Here is a 7,916-nt window from a genome sequence, read left to right on the forward strand (position 1 = left end):
TTTGGCATTCCTCTACCAGGGACTTTTTAGTATTAACCTGAAGACTTTTCTCTGGTTTGAGGAACACAATCTGCTTTGTGGGCAAGCTAAAATTGTTGTGAGGTTTTATGGCCCTGGCAAGTAGATCTGAACTCATGATAGATGGGGAATTGTGAGAAAATTACCTTTTTAGACCTTAATTGTCTCCCCAATGATTGTCAGTATCAGCTGCCCTCAATTTTAACTGCCTGGTTCATGAATCCTTTTTTGGCTTCTTTACTTTTACCACGTCATATTTCTAGTTCCATGTCCACATTTTCTTGCTTCACTTCCTAAATCTCCCTGTTTGAAGTCCTGTTTCTTCAGACACCCAAACTAACACTTTAGGCTTCAAAGTTCTCATAACCATTCAAAGGTACATTCAAATACTCTACCTCCTCCAAGGTAGAGTATTTTTGCTTAACAATATTCAAAGGGACTGTTACTAAAAATAATAAATCAAATGCTTTGGAAGTAATATTCATAGGGAAGAATACTCACTGAAAAGAATACAGCTCAAGAATTGTCAGGAAGTGAATACCTAGATCAAGGTACAAAACATTACTAACATCCCAGAAGCATTTGCATTTGTCCAGCTGTGATAGATACTATGGAAATATTTTCCAGAGATCTTGTACTAATTCTCATTCTCTTAAGAAGCATGTAATGGTTTGGCTTGCTCCAAATTCTCACCAACATTTGATAATTGTCTACCCATTTTGCTTTAGGCATTCTAGTGGGTGTGTAGTCATGTTGCATTGTAGATTTTTAAATTATTTTTTTAGTTGTAGGTGGACACAATATATCTATTTCACTTATATGTGGTGCTGAGGGTCGAACCCAGGGTCTTACGTGTGCTAGGCAATCACTCCACTACTGAGCCACAACTCCAGCCCCACATTGTAGTTTTTAATGTTTCATTTCCCTGACAATCAGTAATAACACTTTCAATATGATTGCTGCCATTGGAAATCCTCTTTGGGAGAATTGTTTTCACATTTTCCAGTATTTTAATTGGGTTATTTGTCCTTTTATTGCTGATTAGAAAGAATTCTTGATATACTTGTGATGTGTCACTCATCAGATATATTTGTGAAAATAACTTATTCCATTCTGTGAATTGTCTTTTTATCTCTCTAGCTTGAGGAATTTTGATGAACAGAACTTTTCAATTTTAACATAGTCTAATTAATTAATTTTTTTGTTTAAATTTCATAATTTTGTGTACTGTTTAAGAAACGTTTGACTACTCCAGAGCCATGATGATGATCCCATCTGGATGGATGCTTGAAGCTTTGGGTTTTCAACTACATTGTTCAGTTTATCCATCATTGAGTTTATTTTATTCTTACATTGGCATTACTTTTTTAATAGGTTTTGATGTCTAGTCTTTAAGAGCATCTTTACACTTCTTAGCTATTGGACTTCCATAAGAATTTTAGGATCATTGTGTCAATTTTTAAAGAAATTTTTTTTTGGGATTTTTAGTGGGAATACATTAAATCCAGAAATTCCTAATGGGAGAAGTGTACATTTATAATGTTATGCCTTATATTCCATGGGTATGGTATACACCTTGATTTGTTTAGTTTTACCTTATTTTCTCTAGATGATATATTTTTAGTTTTTGGAGGGAGTCCTTGCATACCATGAGGCTATTGGAGCTCTGAGTTATTTCAAAGGCAACAAAATTGAGAGGTGGACATATTCTATCAAGGAAAGTTGAAATGTTTTAATTAACTCAGTAACCAACAAACTACACAACTATAACTATAGTAATACTCTGGATTAAATTTTAATTCTTTCTCCCAAAGAAAAATGACTTGTGGTTTGAACTGTGTTCTCCAAAAAGATAAGGTAAAGTCCAAATTTCATTTTAAGTCTGCATGTGAACTTTGTAGAAGAAATAAATAATGACTCTAGTCCAATATGGTTGGTGAACTTACAAGAAAAGTATAAACACACACACACACACACACACACACACACACACACACGGATTCAGTCAAGTTGCAATGGAGACCAAGATCAGAGTCACACTGTTGCAGTACAAGGAAAACCAAGGTTTCCTGGCAGCCATTGGGAGCTAAGAGAGAAGCATGAGTCAGCTTCTCTTTCAGAGCTTCCAGAAGGAGCCCACTCTGCCAGCCTCTTAATTTCCAACTTCCAGTCTTCTGACTTGTGAGTCAAAAAATCCTATTTCTTTAAGTTGTCCAGCTTAGTACAAAGTTACAGCAGCCCCCCAAAACAGATATAAGGTTGATCTATGTGCCAAGAAGTTCTTGGGTTCTTACTCTTCTTTTTTTTCTTCTCTTCCTGTGCTAATTCTCACACCATCCTGTCAATGCCTGGTTTCATTACTCAGGAAAATGTCCCAAATGAAAAAAGTCTCCATTTCTTTACACTTGCTTAAAGAGTTTTAAAGTACATAATTTTATCTTAATAAAGTTTTAACATTTCTCAAGCATTATAAACACATTTTTAATTGAGAAAATCTTGTAATAAAAATGAAGGAAAAGAAAACACAACTGCACACAAATGTCTATAGCAGTTTACTTCATAAGCGCACAAAACAGGAAACACACCAGTGAGTGGCCACTAAGCCTGAAATCACTGCTGGACCCTGAAACCATCCCACTAGGACCTAGACAGCTCTGGCCTTCTAAGCTCCAGTCACCCCTTCAGAGGCCAGCACTGCATGAGGTTGTGGCGTTGCCTCTGTGGCTATTGAGCAGCGATGGCTCGTGAGCTGGTGGGTCAGGAGCCCTGCCTGTCCTCTTGGCATCTCTTACCAAGTATCCAAGGAAGGCCTTAGAGGTGTTTTCAACCTTCCCCACACCCTTTGTACCCCTAACCATCAATTTCTTTATTCAACAATATGCCCAAATCTGCTTCCTCCTCTCTGGTCCCAGGACTACAGGCTTCTAGGTCAGTTTCCAGCCATAAATGACAGCTGATATAAAGGAATTCCTGACTGCATCCATCACAACCTCATTGTCAAGGTGATGTAGAAGAAAATCTGCAGATGACTCTCATCACCCAGCCTCTCAAAACAAGTGTCCCACATTGCTGAATGCACAGTGGCTCCACCCCTTCCCACAACACAGACCTTCAAAGCCTCCTGGGTCACCTTTGCCTTGGGCAATGGGCTGTAAGAGAGAAAGTTGATTCTGGTACCAATGGGTAAGGAAGTGAGAAAAACGGCTGGCTGCCACCTAGATAGCCTTCAGCCTCAATCAAAGACTAAATATCTCATGGAGGGAGATCCAACGGAGAAACAACTCTCTGGCAACAAAGGCTAAGACTCAACCCCATAAGTAACACAAAGGTGGTCCACTATGTAGCCCCAGAGGCACTGCCCTCTTTGAGGGTCAAGGTCAAGATATCTGCCAGGAAGGTTGCAACTCCTGCCTGGAGAACCTTGTTCCCAGTTAGGTATTGCAACTGAAGCCCTGAGTGCACTGGGGGATATGGAGGTGAGATGGAAGTGGAACCCTCCAAAATCAGGGCCTTGAGGTGCCCCAGGAAACAACCAAGAATGTGGAGTGAAGTGAGGGCCAGGATCAGGTCTCAAAGATCTAGATTTGGGGGCCATTCAAACTCTCTGCATCTCAGATACTGGAGGTGCTGGAGGAAGTTTCTTAGAATAGCCTAAAAGGAAGGAAATCCATGAATAAGTCAAGCTCTGCTGGCCTTCAGACTTTTGTCCCCACCAGGAAAAAGTGATGAGCTGAAAAGCAGGAACTTAGGAACACCTGTGATCGCAGGCAGAGAGCTGCTCAGCTAACAGCTCTTGAAGTTGTTTCATTATTTCAGAAACAGCTCTTTAGAAAAAGCCTGGAAGAACCAACTTAAACCAGCCAAACACTCATAACTCCTCTTCTAAGTGACTTAGGGTAAACTTTGCTCACTAAAACTCTTTATAATGCTAAATTCTCTGCCCTAAATTAAGTGCATCTGCCATTTATTTAGTTTGGTACTGGGAATAGAAGCCAGGGGTGCTTTACCACTGAGCTACATTTTGTGGTACAGATTTTTCAGAAGGAAGGAAAGAGAATATGATGCCATATGTATCATTGTGAACCTTTGGGAAATCAGTTTTGAACCTTCTTGCTACTTTGTAATATAGAAATACAATGCCTAAATAGGAATGTGTATTACCTCATATGAAGACAAAGGCTAGTATATAAAAGGAAACTAACCAGAATATATAAGTGATCACTCCCTATACTAAATGCTCAGCCTTTGGATAAGAATCCACTGAGGCTGAAAGCACACAAATAAACTGCTTCCTATTGAATACCCTGGTGTTCCCTGTCTCTGGGTGAGAATCCCATACAACATTATATTTAGTTTTGTTTCAGGCAGGATCTCACTGATTTTATCCTTTTGTTTGCCATATATTTATAATGACCAGTTTGGTTAGAAGTGTTTACATCCTATGAGAAGTGAAAAGAATATCTGAAAAAAGATTTTGAAGACTCTTAAATAAATAGTAGTCTACAAAAACTGACCTGAAAACCAACTCATGTTTTAAGATCCTTCTTTTTAGAAACATTAGATATGCTATACTATTTAAAAATAACTTATCAAAATGATTTGTGGCCATGTTTGCAACTCTTCTGAAATTATTTTTAAAATAGTCTAACAGAGTTTTTCTATGGAAAAAAATCAGATTACTTCTGCAGAAAGTGTCAATATGGCCAGAAGGTAGAACAGAGCTTGCTGCATGTACAAGGAGTTTAACCCCTTGGAGTTTAATCCCCAACACTGCAAGAAAAGGAAAGGGAGAAAGAAGGAAGGAAGGAAGGAAGGAAGGAAGGAAGGAAGGAAGGAAGGAAGGAAGGAAGGAAGAAGAGGGGACAAGAGGGGAGGAAAAAGGAATGAGTCGTGAAAACAAAAAAGCAAGTGATACAAATATAAATATATAATGTACTAGCTCTTTAAAATTTTTAGAGCTTTAGCATTTTAGTGACATCAAGCTGGGTGATATTATGACTGTATAGAAGTTCTGCCTTGGCCTGGCCTAAACCAAACCAACAGGTGGGTGGCCTGGAGAAGATTCTTCTCTGGTTTGATTGGGGCAGGCTTGAACTTGTGCTGCTTCAGGATGCACAGCATAGTGAAGGGGCCACAACTTCCCTGACAGGCAGCATGAGTGTGCTAGGCCCCTGGGAGCCCATGACCAGGGCTCTCCATGCCCATGCCCACAGCCTGCCCCCCACCTCTGATTCATAATGGTCTGCTCTGTTGCCTGGTGCAGGTTTATTCCTGACCAAAGGCCTTAGTGTCCGCAGCATGTTTTGGCATGGCTGGGCATGGTGTGGTTGTAGAGCAAATAGCCAAAGTAGCCTTAACGTGATGAGGGGGAAAGAGCTACCCCTCAGCCATACTTGGGGGTGGTCCTGGAAGAAGTAAGCAGGGTTGTAGTCTGCCTTGTATGAAGACATGGAAACATACCCTAGTCCTTACGGCTGTCCGTGGGAGTTGGTGATATGTACAGCTATTGGATTTTTTGTTGTTCTCTTGTTTTTGTGGAGAAGTTATCAGTCTGTGAGAAGCTGGCGTTATATGAAAAGAGAAAAAGAGCTTGCTCTAAAAGTTTCTGGACTAATTGAAGAAAAATGTGAAATACTTGAAAAAGTTAGACTTGTTTAAAAAGAGTATGAAGGCTTAGAGTCATCTTTAAAGGATGTCATTTTGGAGAAGGAGTCAATAGAAGCAAAAAATTTGGAGGCAATATATGAAAACCTGAATAGGTCTGTATCTAAAGTTAAGGATGAAATATTTTTTTCTAGAAAAAGAACTAAAAGAAGAGAAAACTAAACATTCTCAACAGGATGAATTGATGGCAGATATATCAAAAAAGATTAAGTCCCTAGAAGATGAATCAAAATCCCTCAGATCACAAATACCTAAAGCTAAAACAACCTTGAGAATATTTCAAATGAATGAAAAAGAGGTTACAGTAGCAATAAAAGAGGCTTTCAATGAAAATCTTCAACTTCAGGAAAGTCAGAAACAGCTCTTAGAAGACATTGAAGTATGGAAAGAAAAAGTGAATAGCCTCAATAAACAGAAAACGACATTGGTGCACTCTAAAGTACATGCAGAACAAGTTCTAAGAGGTAAAGAAAATCAAATTAAGTTTTTGAGTGAACACTTGCTGCAGATAAAAAATTGGGCTCCTGTTTGGAGAAGCCCTAATAGATGAAAGTAACTTGGAGTTGGAAAAGAAGAGTGAATCAGAAATTGGTGCTTACTTAGAAGATCAGCCAAAAGTTGCTTTGAAGAAACTGGTTTATGTTTCTAAGTTAAAGTCCTATTTTAAAACCATAGAAAGAGAAAGTACTCAGTTTTTTACTTTATTATCTGAAGTAGGTAAACCAAAGGAAGAACTTACAGAACACATTAAAAATCTTAAGACAGAACAAGCATCTTTGCAAGCAGAAAATACACAGTTTGTAAGTGAGAATAATAATCTTCAGCAGAAACTCAAAGTCATGATGGAACTATATCAATAAAATGTAATGGAACTCCAAAGGAAATTAATAGGAGAGGAAAATTACCAGGTAGAGCAATAGGAGAAACTTTCCAAAGTGGAAGAAAAGATCAGCCATATAACTAAACCACTGGAGACCTATAGAAAGTGAGCCAAAGATCTTGAAGAAGAATTGGAGAGAACCATTCATTTTTATCAAGGGTGTGTTATGTACTATGAGAAAAAAGCACATGGTAATGAGTTGGCAGCTCAGAATGCTGAAAGATACCTCAATAATATAAGGAAACAAAATGCTCACCACAGTCAAAAATTAACTAAAATGGAGTTCAAATTTAAACTTGTAGAAAAAAATCATTCTGCACTTGATGTTTCAAATACAGCCTTTGGCAGAGCAAATTCCCCAAATGGTCCTTCAGCATTGGGTCCACCTTCATGTCAAAAAGACCTTCTTATTCAGAATAGGAGAGTCTACTCATACTCTCATCTTTGGTGCCAGTGGGAGGAGGAAGAGGCTCAAGGGGTCCAGAGAATCCTCTTGACCATCCAACTAGCAATGAAAGAAGAGAATCAAACTGTGATAAGTTAACTGATCCTCAGAGAGCACCTTCTAACACCATGCCCCTGGCACCTCCATGGGAACAGGCCTATAGGACAATTATCCTTCCACCAGGCCAACCATATTCTGATCCACAGCTTCCTCTAGCAAGGCAAGATGGATTTTACTTTAATTCTGGTAAACCATCTGGACCAGCAAAACTCAGAAGTTCCACTATGTCCCCTTTGGATACAATGGATGGGCCTACATCTTCAGAAATGGAATCCAGTAATGATATGGAATCCAGAAATGATACCAAAATCAAATTTGGTGATTCCAATGTGCCAGATTCATCTCTCCCTGCTGAAAACCAAGCAACTGGCTCTGCCTTTGCTTTCTCACCTTTCCCTCCAATCAGAGGTTCATTGTTTCCAGTGGATCCAAGGAGTCAGTTCATGAGAAGAGGACCTTTTTTTCCTCCACCTCCTCCAGGAAACATGTATGGAGCATCTTGAGAAAATTTTCCACTGGGACCACCACCCCCTCCATTCCCAGTGGTACCTTGGTGTTTTCCTCATTATCTCCCCCCAAGAGCTGGATTTCTTCCCCTGCCTCCCACCCCCACATTCTGAAAGTAGAAGTGAATTCCCTTCAGGGTTGATTTAAGGAAACAAAATGTTCTGCCTTTAAATGAGCCTGCTACTGAACCTCCAGAAGCACAACAAGAAACCTGACAGTATTTTTTATCTGCCTTCAAAAGTAATTTATCTCTCATTTTTAGTTTAAGTAACTGCTTTTACTTAAGTGATTATACTTTTGCTCCAGTTGAAGCTTAATGGAATTATAATTCTTAATAATATT

General features: G+C 39.0%; 1 pseudogene; it reads left to right on the forward strand.

Annotated features, from left to right (window-relative positions):
- Window positions 1–5,466: 5,466 nt before the first annotated feature.
- Window positions 5,467–7,570, forward strand: LOC113176816 (melanoma inhibitory activity protein 2-like; annotated as a pseudogene).
- Window positions 7,571–7,916: the final 346 nt, after the last annotated feature.

The sequence above is a fragment of the Urocitellus parryii genome, chromosome 9 (assembly GCF_045843805.1).
Source record: "Urocitellus parryii isolate mUroPar1 chromosome 9, mUroPar1.hap1, whole genome shotgun sequence".
In the NCBI taxonomy this organism is placed as follows: domain Eukaryota; kingdom Metazoa; phylum Chordata; class Mammalia; order Rodentia; family Sciuridae; genus Urocitellus; species Urocitellus parryii.